Source organism: Chinchilla lanigera, unplaced genomic scaffold, assembly GCF_000276665.1.
Source record: "Chinchilla lanigera isolate Chin_1 unplaced genomic scaffold, ChiLan1.0 scaffold00088, whole genome shotgun sequence".
NCBI lineage: Eukaryota > Metazoa > Chordata > Mammalia > Rodentia > Chinchillidae > Chinchilla > Chinchilla lanigera.
Window position 1 is genome coordinate 3,901,929 of NW_004955489.1, and position 12,559 is coordinate 3,914,487.

General features: G+C 50.8%; 1 protein-coding gene across 1 annotated transcript in view; it reads left to right on the forward strand.

The window, feature by feature from the left end:
* Positions 1 to 12,208: 12,208 nt before the first annotated feature.
* Positions 12,209 to 12,559, forward strand: part of Plxna2 (plexin A2) — a gene marked incomplete in the record, with an annotated part of 202,644 nt that continues 202,293 nt past the window's right edge. Inside the window, 1 exon segment of the mRNA XM_005404545.2 lies at positions 12,209 to 12,559.

Sequence of the window (12,559 nt, forward strand, 5' to 3'; positions counted from 1 at the left end):
GAAGCTAGACCCCAGTGCCTGGGGTTACCAAGTGGGATTCCTGACTCAGGAGCTCTGTTCAATACCAAACAATTAGCTAATCCAATCCACACTGAAGATAGCACACAGTAACACCGCTAGAGGTGAGGTCTCCCAGGGAGAGGGGGCACCAAGCATCCTGGGCTCAGTCTCAAGGTCACTGTGTCCTTCTGGACTGAGTTACCTGACACAGATGGTTCTGAGGTCGTGTCAACATTCCTTGGGGCAGGAGACACCAATGCCCTCTGCTAAGGAACTGAGGGCCAAAAGAAGAGATGGCAGATGCTCAGAAGAAAAGGTATTGTTTGGAGACTTGTAGGAGAAATTGTGCATCTCCAGGAATAGCACACAGGGCTAGAAACAAACAGACCTTGTTTCAGTACTGGCCCCACCATCTGTCACCTGCATTATCCTAGGAAAGGCACGTCATCTCCCAAGCCTCAGTTTCCTCTAGTGAAAGCAGAGATGACCATACCACCCTTGGAGATTTGCAGTGCGGGGCAGGTACACCCAGTTTTATGTTAGGTCTGGAAATAGAAATTGTTCTCTAATGATTACTCCTGTGCATCAGTGACCGTCTGTCTGAATGTGTTACTCTGAGAACAGACATATATCATGGCACAACACTTCCTGTTTTCAAGGAGGGAAACAAAGCAATCTGATTCCCCAAGGCCACGCCATGGCTAAGTGACAAAGCAGTGACTGTCACAGAACCTCTGCCCTACAGTAGTAGCTTTTCTTGCGCCAAACAGTGTGCCTATCATTTAATTCTCGCAAGGGCTCTATGAAACCCACTTTATGTGTTTTACGATGGAGGAGATCGAAGTTACAGAGAGGTTAAGTAACTTCACAGTGACCACAGAGGAATAATCCCTCCATCCAGGAATCAGACCCACTTGAATATCTATGTTCTTAGTCACAACTGAGGTCAGCAAACTTTTACTATATATATATACCTGCTTCTAATGACAAGTTGGGCAACGTTAACTTGCTATACATGTGACTACATTAACTATTCAAATTAACTGCTGGATATAATTACTACAATAAGAGAAGTGTTTGACTTTCAAAGCTTTTCCAAAACACAGAAATGAAGGATGAGGTGGACACAGGAATTCCAAAGCAACCTGGCACATTCTTTCATCCAAGGGCCTTTCGGGGCACTCATTGGTCCCCAGAGATGAGAGGACAGTATACTGTTAGTGCAAGACCCATCCCTGATGGAAAGATGGCAGCAAGGAAGCTCTAAGCTTTGAGCGAACGTTCTGAAGGTGTTCTGCATCCAGTATTCCCCGCGTTATTGGCCTTGGTGTGAGAAACAGCCAGATCGGGGATCCAGATCAGTGGGATGTAGAGGGCGGCTCCTACTGCCAGCCTTAATGGGGACAGAGACAGTAAGCATTTGGCCTTCCAGGCTCAGATTCCCAGCGTCAGAACCAAGGCCTTCTAAAGCCAGGCTCTGAGGGGTCGTCAGCTTTGGCAGCCTGGATCCTTGCTGGGGTGGGGAGTGGCTACAGAGGTCAACATGCACCTTTCATCTCCGAGGAACAACACAGAGCACTGCAGGCCTGATCCTGCACCATGAGGAGTTTGCAACCCATTAAGGAAGGTGAGAAAAAAGTGACGCACACAAGTTAAGCACACAGATTAGCAACAGGAGCCAGGGAGAGGGTTGCAGTGGGTATGCAGCTTAGCACAGCAGAAAGCGCTGGGCTGAAAATGAGAACTCCCAGATTCCAGCGACTTCTCTGCCACTGACCAGGCTATGTTCTGCAAGTCCCTTGACCTCTCAAAGCATCATTACTTTTCACATCACTGAAATGGCTTTTTTTTTTTCATTTTCTTTTATTAGAACCTGTTTGCAATTCATGCAGTTTCCAATCATCTTGGGGTTGGTTACATGCATATGTTACAACTTGTTTTTTATTGAAAATCCCTTCTCCTCTTCCATCCCCTTCCACCTCTTCCTCTGGTTCCCAATCCCCTTTTTCATCCGTGTTGATACCATTTGTCTCAGCTCATGTTATGGCACATACTGTTTACATTAGCAAGGGTTATTAGGTTCCTATATAGGGCTCACTTCATTCCTCTCATTTCCCCTTCCCCTCCTCAGTCCCCACCCTTTTCCCTTGGACCACTTCCCTACTGCAAGAGATCTGTCCCCTTGTCCTTTTCCATCCACCCTTTATCATTCTCTTTGTTTGTACTTCACCTCACTGAAATGCGAGATACCATACAGTATTTAAGCTTGTGTGTCTGGTTTATTCCATTCAACATTATATTTGCCAGATGTATCCATTTTCCTACAAATGCCTCAAATTTGTCATTCTTTATAACTGAGTAATATTCCATTATATATAGACATCACATTTTCTTTATCCAGACATCTGCTCATGGATATACATGATGCTTCCAAGATTTAGCTATTACGAGCTGTGCTGCTAAAAACATTGATGTGCATGTATCACTGTAGTATGATGACTTAAGCTCTTTGGGGAAGATACCTAGCAAGGGGATAGCTGGGTCACATGAGATTTTCTATTTCAGTTCTTTGGAGAAATCTCTGTACTGATTTCCACAGAGGTCATACTAGTTTGCATTCTCACCAATAATGCAGGAAGCTCCTTTTTCACCACAGCTACACAAAATGGCTCTTTTTAAAAGAAGCAGTAACAACCAGCAAAAGTAACTCAGCAGAATGTCTTCTCTGCACCCAGTTCACTGTGCATGAGAACATGCCTACAGATTCTCAAACTGGGTGAGCAGAAAGCGCAGCAGCCTAAGTTGGAAAAGGCATGTCAAAAGAGATGAACATCGCTCAGGCTACGGACAGCTGTGGGAAGACGGAAGTGCCACCTTTCAGGCCACTGTAGGACTGAGGGCAGAAGGTCAGAGGATAAAGGGACCTTGGTATTTCCCAGTGACAGAGCAGGCAGCAGCATGCCTCTGGGGGAGATGCCAGGCCCAGAGGGCAGGCAGGCAGGCATGGCAAGGTGCCGAAAACCTCAAACAACGGCCTTCAGCCCTCTGATATTATGGCGAGGGTGTTATTGTTATTCAAGGGAAGAAAAGAGGAAAAGAGAAGAATGCTGCTCACCCAAACACCAGGACACTGTGATCATCTGTCACTGCACCTCGTGCAAATGTTCTCCCACAAAAAAAGAAAAAGAACGATTAAGGGAAAAAAATAACTACAGCCACATTCATTTCGGCTCCACTGAAGGCCCAGCAGGAGAAAGTAGATGTGTTTGCCCAACTCCAGAAAGAGGCACAGTGGACAGGAGGTGGGGAGGGGAGGCCATCAAGAGCAGAGGGGTGAAGAGGAGGGATCCCATCCTCTTTCATTCTCTTAAGAAAGGACTGTAAATACTGGAGAGGTACAGTGCATGGGAGGGGAAATTGCTCTGACAGGGTCCTTTCAGGAAGGAAAATGGAACTAAATATGTGTTCCATTATTCTTGATCTCTCGTTCAACTCTCCGTTTACGTGGGGGCTCCCGAGAGCCGATGTTTCCCCTCTACTGTCATGAGTAGTCATTGACTGGAGCCCATCATTGCAAAATAGCAGCCTGCAATCCTTCCATTGTCGTGATTAACACAGAGTCATAATTATTAGCCTCGCTGACAACTGCAGAGGAGGGGGACATGCTGCCAGGCTGCCCAGCTTTTTCTGTGAAGCCAGGAAAGTTCCTTGTCATTCCACCAGGGGGGGTGATGGCCGGGAGTGACCACAGGCTCTCTGCTTCTCGTTGCAGGCCACCGGAGCTGGGCGGGGGCTCCCACACCTGGACAGTGGCCAGGGCCCCGGTGAGCCAAAGGACTTCACACATCAGTGTAAAACTAGGAAACCCACCAGCGAGAGAGGAGGCTGCAGTGGAGTGGTGAAAGGGGAGAGGGCAAATATTCACAACTGGATTGTCCTATGCTGCGGAACAATGGGAAATACTATCAGCGGAACAGATCAAAGGAGATGTAGCCACCCATGACTCAGAAAGATTCATAACTCGAGAACCCAGCACAGGAGCGTTTATCAAAGGCATGCAGGGAGAGAAATCATCCAACTTGAGACAATTCAAAGGCAAAGTCCTAGTTTTCAGTTTTGCCCCTGGACTGCCCTCCTCAGTCCATTTTTAGGCACAGGGCTTGCTTAGGTAGTAAAAGAAGGTTTCTCCTTTCTCTAAGGAGGGAGTTGGGGTGACAGCTGCACAGCAGTGGGGCAGGAAGTTGGGAGTGGGGAGCATCCAGCATAAATCCTGCTATTAGGACCAAAGAAGATTCAGGTCCCACAGTTCAGGTCCCACAGTCAAGGAGCCGCAGAATCAAAATCAAATCCGAGTGCCCTAATTCCCCAGGCTGGGATTTTTCAACCTCTGGTTTTTTTTTTGTTTTGTTGAGGTTTTTTGTTTGTTTTAGTTCTGTTTTGGGGTTTTTTTTAATGGAACTATCACCCCTTTTCCTTCCAATGCTGATTTTGAGTTCATAGAATCTGTTTCAGAAAGATAGTGCCCTGGCCTCCAGAAGAGAAGGGTAGAAACTGAATTTCTCTCACTGATCTTTCTCTTCAGCTCTTATGCCTCTCAGAATCCCCTGCAAGAAAGTATTTCACAAAAAGGAAAAGAAAAATGTAGCCTTAACCTGACTAGCGGGGGAACCCTAAGTGTGGACCGGTCTTTCCAAGAATTTAAAACTCAGCCTATCGAAACTATGCCACAGCAGCTATTAATCATTTCATGATGTGGGTGATGCTGCAGCTGCCTCCTGCCTGCCAAGAACTTGTACCCTCTCTGGGTTTTTCCTTTCAGACTCTTGTCTCTCACACCCTGTCCTAAATGTGCAGCACTCAGGCAGGACCGTGATCTGCTCCTGGACCATCAGGTTATGTGATCAACTCAAGTAGATGGTTATTTAGTTTTGCATGGGACAGGGACTGCACTCTCTGCCAGCCTCCTCTCAGGCCCCTCCCCTCCTTGGGCCTGGCCCAGCCCCCACCTCTCTGTCTTGAGGCTTCCAGACCCTCCTGGGCCACTTCTCTGCACTGCTTCACAGCAGAGGGAGCCAGGCATCTGGAGCAGAGCTGAGCTGCAGACTAGCTGCTGCTCAGCATCACATCGCACGCAGGCCCTAGTCCCAGGGAGGGCCTGGCGCTGCCTTAGGTCTCCAGATATCAGTCCGGAAGGAGATGTCAGAAGCTGGTCTGTCCCTGAAGAGCTGGAGTCAGGCGGAAGGAAATCCTTCTGCTGGCATTCCTGTCTTTCTTTCTCTCCTAATTAGGAGGAGCCGAGAGTTCAGTTCTGCTGGGGTTTGCAGGGCATGGATGCAATCAAGGAGAAGGCAGGTATTGGTAGTTTGACGCCCCAGCTCCCCGCAGCTGCCCACAAAGAGTGGCTGCCATGCTCTCTCTAGGGGTGAGGATGGGCGCCACACTCTGCACCTAATTATCCCATTATTCTGAAAGACGGGTGTGGACCCCGATGTGGTGTTGTGCCTGGCAGAAGTGACACAAGCTATGGAGATTTGCACGTGTTGACAACTTCTTCCCTCAGGGCCAGCTCTCATTGTTAAACACAAATACCCCATAAAATAAGGGTGAACAGAGCTCGTTAGTATGACTGTTTATAATAATTACGATAACAATTACAACACAGGCTCCTTTGTAAGAGAAAATGACACTCCTGACCCTCAGTAGCTCGAAGCTCCAAGGTTTTGCCGGGCTCTGGAGGAATGCAGTGGAGCCCTCCTGCTGCAGGGCTGGCAGCCACAAGCCTGGTGAGCACTGTTGGCCTTTAAAGTGGGACTCCTAGACTTGCATGATTTTGTACGCCTCAGAAGAGGGAAAGACTAGAGAAAGTAGGTATCAGACTCCCCAGGTTCACATCATAATCATACCACACACTATCAACAGGACCACGGCTTTTCTGATCATCTGTTTCTGCATCTGTAAGATGGGTTGGCTGGTGGTGCTCACCCTGTAAGATTAGAGTTCTGAGGCGTAGAAATCACATAGGCATGCTGCCAACCAGTGCGACTGGCCTTGGATGGCCCCTTAGGACATTTAACACTTGCCATCGCACACTACTGCTTTGTGATAGCCCCAGCAACTATGGGAAGATGAGGAAACCTGGGTGACCTGTGGTTCTGAGTGTCTGATCTCAAAGGCATCAACAGCACTGGTTTGCTCCAGTCTTACTCCACCCAGGAAGGCCTCTCAGCTGGCCTGACTGTAGGACAGTGAGCCTGCAGAGAGCCCTGGCAGCCCTGCTCACACTGAACTTCTGAGAAGAGTCACCTGATCCAGGCTGGGCATCAAAGCTAGTGAGGATAGTGACTTCACAGTGTCACCGGTAGACACCTCTTTTGACTCCTATATGTCAAGGCACCTCAGCCACCCCTGTTCTCTTCCTACCTGAACAGAATGGGTGGGCATGGGCACCGCCTGGTGACAAGAGCCAACTTCAGTGCACTGGGGCCATACAGGAAGGTGGCTTGTCACAATCACCTAACTCTGTAGCATTTTGACATGACAGAATGAGAGAAGGAGGGACTCCAAAGTGGTAGGAGAGTGTATTAGTTACTTCCTCATCAGGGGGACAAAATACCCAACTTCTGCAATTTAAAAGAGAAAAGATTTATTTGGCTTAGTTTCCACAGGCTTCAGTTCATGGTTGGCTGCCTCCAAAGCAGAGAAGCACGGTGGAAGGGCCTGGAAGAGGACAGTTGCTCCAGGTCATGCCTCTGGTGATCTACCTGTTCTGACCAGGCCCTACCTCCTAACAGCACATTTAGCCATGAACTCATTAGAGAATTAGTCCACTAATGAGTACAGCACCTCTCCAGGATCCAGTCTCCCACCAAAAGCCCCATTTTGGAACGAACGAGACTTTGACAGACATTTTAGACCTAAATCATAGCAGGGATGCTATAGCATCTCATATGCAAAGGTGTATTTCGATGAGCCCAAGTGTTTCCCCCAGAGAGCCAAACAAGAGAATGATGTCAGGTGTGGCCAGTGAGAAGTCCATTTGCCTCTGGGCAGAATATCCTGCTTTAAGGCAGCATTGCCAAGCACTGTACTACACTTTCCAGTGTGTAAAGCCTTCACAGTCAGCATTTTGTCTGGTTCTTGAGTATTCATGCAAGATAGGCAAGGAAAGGGATATCATTTTTTCATTTTGGTGAGGAAACTGAGGCATCAAGGGATTTGACCAGGGATTACATGACCAACTGGGCAGCATTTGCACGGGGGGGGGGGGATGTCTTTCCATAAAGTCAGAGAGCAAGGGCCTTCTCCAGACTCTCCGTGCCAGGCATGGAGCAGCAACAAAGGAGCACTGCAAGCCTTGGCCTTCACTTCTGTGCTGAAGCCTAGCAGGGCCATCTCCCCTGCACTGCATCCTTTGGCCCAGTAAAGCAGAGCCCTGCAAACTGCCCTAGGGCCCTGTTTCAGTAGGTCTAGAGTGGCTACTGCCCAGATTCACAGAAAACATTCTCTTCCCGGAGTAACACAGTGGATGGAGGGATGGAGGGATGGAGGTTAGGGAAAGAGGGCAAAGGATGCAAGGACGTAAGTTTTGCTCCTGGGAGGTTCAGTGAGGAAGGAGTGAAATCTCACTGCGTTTGATTTGGAGCCGTAACAGGCTTGCCACTGTGTGGGTTACACACGGATGTGGTATTTGTGAAGGGAGGAGGAAGGAGGAGAGAGGAGGGTGGCGTCTTTAGGAATGGTGCTGAGAAGCCCAGAGCAGGTGCCCCATCCCTGCGTGCAGGGCCCAGCCTGTCGCTGGCAGAGGTCCACCGCACGGGCAGCCCAACAGCCTCCTGCCTCCATTCACAGGACTTGGCCCACACAACCCCGTCTGGCCTGTCAGGCCGATGCCTTTGTTCCCCACAATGTGGGGGTGGGAGAGGCTGCCTCTCCCGCTGCTGAGGCTGCCCGACAGTGGCTTCAGGGTGAAGGTGAGGTTCAGCGTGAGGGACAAGGGCCAGCCATCAGAGGACATGTTCCTGCCCCTGTGTGGCAAGCCCAGGAGCGGGACACGCAAAAGATGGCATGCATTTTCCATCAGAGCTAGGTCATGTTGGTGGTGGCACACTGGAGCTCGGCTTAGGGAGCCAGATGCAAGGCTGGCGACAGCAGATGCACCAACCAGAGATGGCCCATTGCTGCTGGCAAACGGGAGCCCACTCACCTCCCACCACGTGCCCACACCCAGCCCCCAGCCCACCGGGCGCCCTCTGCACATGCGCGCTCCCACTAGCAAGCAGCCCTCCTGCTAGCAGTGCTGGCTGCCCCCCACCCCCCACCCTAGAGGGAACCGATTTCAAGCGGAAAGCCTGCCAAAGCAGGCGGCTTCTAGTGCCAAAAATACCTTCTGTGCTCCAAGGGGCTACCGTGCTGGCATCTCTTTGCCGACCGAAGCTGCTGCGTGAGACAGAGGATTCCCCTGGGGGTGGCCAGTTGCTCCACAGCACGAGGGCCGGCTTCACAGGACCTGAGAAGGCCGCTCCCGCCCTCAACAAAGGTGGAGCCGCCTTTTGCAGAAATCCTGTTCTTACTGGAAAAATGCAGCTCTGTTTCAAGGTGCTGTTCCGTTGTTCTCGTCTACTTCTCTGATCCTCTTCCCTGAGTCACCCATTTAGTGACCAGCGATGCAGGAGCCCGGGGCCAGGGGCAACTGTCCAGCAGCCACAAAAGACAGTGAAGGCTGAGGTTCCAGGGGAACCATGAGGGGCAGGAGGGTAGGCTAGGGTGAGGGAGGAACTTGGGGCAATTTTCCAAAAAACGAGGGCTTGCCAAACACATAACCCTGTTCATTGGTTCACTCACTGGGAAGATATTATAAAATGCCTGCTACTTGTCCAGAACTGTGCTGGGCTGTGCTCGTCCTTCCTGCTGGAAGTGGGGATGAACTGCAATGTGCTGGTAGGGGACTGGCCAGTGCCCAGGGGCTCCGGGTTTGACCTCAGCTGGACAGGTTGAAAAAGAATACCAGCAGGCCGGCTAGACATGAGAAAACTCAGTCCTCAGAAGAACAGCCTGGGCACGTGGAGTCTGTCAGCAAGTAGTATACTTTAAAAAGAAAAGGTGCTGAGCGCTGGAATAGCACGCAGCCAGTTACAAAGAGTAAGATCTTGTCACTTTCAACAATGTGGAGCGGCCCGAGGACCTCAAGGTAAGTGACATAAACCAGGCACAGAAAGACAAAAGCTGCCAGTTGTCTCTCATATTCAGAAACTTAAAAAGCTGATTTCATAGAGGTAAAGAGTAGTAGAGTTGTTACCAGACTCTGGAGAACAGAAGAGGAGGGGGAAGAGCAGTTGGTGATAGACAGGAAGTACAGTTAGATAGGAGATGAAGTCCTAGTGCCCTATAGTGGAGTAGGGTGACTATGGTTAACTTAATGTGCATTTCCTAGTAGCTGGAAGAGAGGGCTCTGAATGTTCTCAGCACAAATAATAAATGTCTGGGGTGACAATATGCTAATTACCCTGGTCTGATCATCACACATTTTATATAGCAAAATAATCACACTGCTCCCTATAGATGTGTGCAATTATTATGCATTAAATTTTTAACGGTCTCAACAGGTAACTATGTACTACATACAATTCTACTAACAAATTATAGGATATTTGCTCTTAACAGACATTTGTAGGTGAATGAATTAATATCAGTGTTCAAGAGAGTAGGTTTATATGAACACCTTTAGAGGATAGAGACTCAAACGTATTGCCAGAGCTTCAGAGGATGTTATATCTAAGTACATGAATCTGAGTTTTGTTTTTAATTCCCAAAGTATATTATAGTTATATACTCAACTAACAAGCTCAATACTCATTCTAGCCTATTAAGACTGAAAGCAACTACACTCTTCCTGCTTTAATGACATTATTTATTCTGCAAAAACTCTGGCATAAAGGTGTGTAAATTCTCTCAGCTCTCTGGACATGGAAGGTAGAAATCTCCATCTTAAAGACAGACAAACTGAGACCTAGGGAAGTTAAGGGTACTCTATCCAGGGCACCTCAAAGTAGCTCACGTTAGAGTTCTCCCTCCTCTCCAGTGGGTCCCAGATGCTTCCACGGTCCCAGGGGACCCCGCTGTCCCACACTGTCCACTGTCGGCATGGAGACCGGGAGGGGCTGTGTCACCCTGGCCACAACCTGTGCTTCCTTCCTTCTTCTCTCTCCCTTTTTCTCCCTTTACTTGGGAAGGGAGGAGAAGCACGGAGTGAACAAAGAGGCCAGTGGAGGGATCTGTTTTATTCTATGTTTCCTCGATCTTCATTCTTGGATGTACTTCTGGATCACTCAGGTGGACAGATAATATCTGAAAATTACTTAAACTGTAGTATAATCTCAGGATGGGATCAAACTGAGACAGGGGAAGAGCTGTGATCTCTGTTGGGGCCATACAGCACTTGACTTAGAAGCAGAGGGTCCTTATTTTTGCCATAAGCTTTAGCAGCTGGACATCTGCCGCCTGACCACCACGCTGTTAGGTGTAGCTGGCCAGACCACGATGCACTAAGCAAACAGGAAAATGTCCCACGCACCTCCAAATCAGCTTCCTTAATGAACTGCGGCTCAGATTTGATTCACTCAGATATAAGAAGATGGCAAGACTGTCTGGATAAGGTGGTAAGAACCACTTACATCAACACATAACTAACAGTACAGGACAAACATGACTGCCTGAGGGGTAGGGAAGGATAAATTCTGAAGAGGATCAAAGCAAGAAACTGGGATGGATTCAAGAAGATGGATTAGGCTCTGTGGACCCACAAGACAAAGTCAGGAATAACCGGTGAGTTACAGGACTCCAATGTAAGCAAATTAATTGCATGAAGAACTTTTGCAGACTTGGCTAACCTGTTCACAGTTTCTAAGGAATTAGCCAATTGGAGTAAACCCTAGGTCCCCCCAAACTGCACTGGCTGGAGTGCATTTGAGATGACTGATAAGAGCACACTTCCTCGCTCCTCTCCCTGCCTCTGCCTCTGCCTCTGCCTCTGCTTGTGACTCTGTCTCTGTCTCTCTGTCTCTCTCTGTCTCTCTCTGTCTCTCTCTGTCTCTCTCTCTGTCTCTCTCTCTGTCTCTCTCTCTGTCTCTCTCTCTGTCTCTGTCTCTGTCTCTCTCTCTCTCTCTCTCTCTCTCTCTCTCTCTCTCTCCTCTTAAGGCCCTTACTGCCTTACTGCTTGTGAATTCACGCAACTGCGTTCAGGTTTGAGAATGAATTTTCTTCTATTTAGGCCGCTTAGGACTCTGGCCACGAGGGGGCAGTAGAGCAAGCTCATCCGACTGTTATACATGGTGAGTAAACTCGCGTGTGCGAGCAGGGTCTACGCAGATCCTGCGAACTCGCTGGGTCTTGCTCGCAGGCCCCTTATCGGAAAGCCAAATCCAGAGGCTGAGGAGATGCTGACGCGATGTGGCGCGGAATCCGGGCCCACAGGGTGCCGAGGAGTCACTGTCACCAAAACCCAAAGACAGCTCTCCTTAGGTTATTAAACGAAGTTGCCCTCACTCCTCGCCGCCACCTGATTCCCCTGCGAAGCGGGCTCCCCGGGTCTGGATGAAGATCGCGCCCCGCTGGTCCCCCATCCGCCCAAGTCAGGACTTGCCTGACGCCCCGGGTGCCTAAAGCGCTGGAAACTTGAGATCCAGACCAAGGCTCATCTTCGCAGTGCCATAATAATAATTAACAACAACTTCCAGTCTCGTTTGACAGCTCTGAGATTCTCCAGGAGAGGATATGCTCCTGCAGATTCCCAGACCCCTCCTCCGCCCCATCGCATGAGGCCGCTGCTCCGTTGCCCCTCACTCAGATTCCCGGACTCGCGGTGACAGGTGACGGGGGAGGGGGGGCCCCGCCTCCAGGCCCTGCTCGCTCGGCCCGGGCCCCGAGCGCCCCCTGCCTGCGCCCCTCCTCCGGGGCTGAGCCGGCTGGCGGCGAGGCCTGACCTGAGTCCCCCTGCCCGGCACATCTGCGTGGCCCCTGAGCCACTTAAGGCGGTCTGCGGGTGCAGGCGGCGCGGAGCGCTAGGCGGCGGGGCGACCTGGGTCCTCCTTTGTGGGCCGCGGGTGGGAGGAAGCGGGCGGGGCGCGGGCTGGGGGCGGCGCGGCCGGCGCGGAGCGGGTTAAGAGCGGCCTCTATGATAATGAGCTGCACGGTAATATAGGAGCCGGCGCAGGGCTCGCCGCCGCCGCCGCCGGGAGAGCGCGCTCCGGGTGCAGAGCCGCGCAGGGCTGGAGCGGGAGGGCGGAGGGCGCCGCTGCTGGACCTCCCCTCCCGAGACCCGCGAGCCCGGCGGCCCTGGGCGCGGCGAGGCGCCGCTCGGATCTGGAGAGCCAGGTTCCCGGAGGAAGTGGGACCGTGAGCCAGCGGGAGCCGCGAGAAGGGAAGGAAGCGCCGCGGTCGCTGATGTCAGAGGAGCCCGGAAAGTCGCGCTGGAAAAATCCGAAGACAGCAGCCAGGGGCTGCGCTGCTCGCCCCGCACAGGCGCCGCGGGCCACCCCCACGCGCCCCCTCGGCTCCCCGGGAG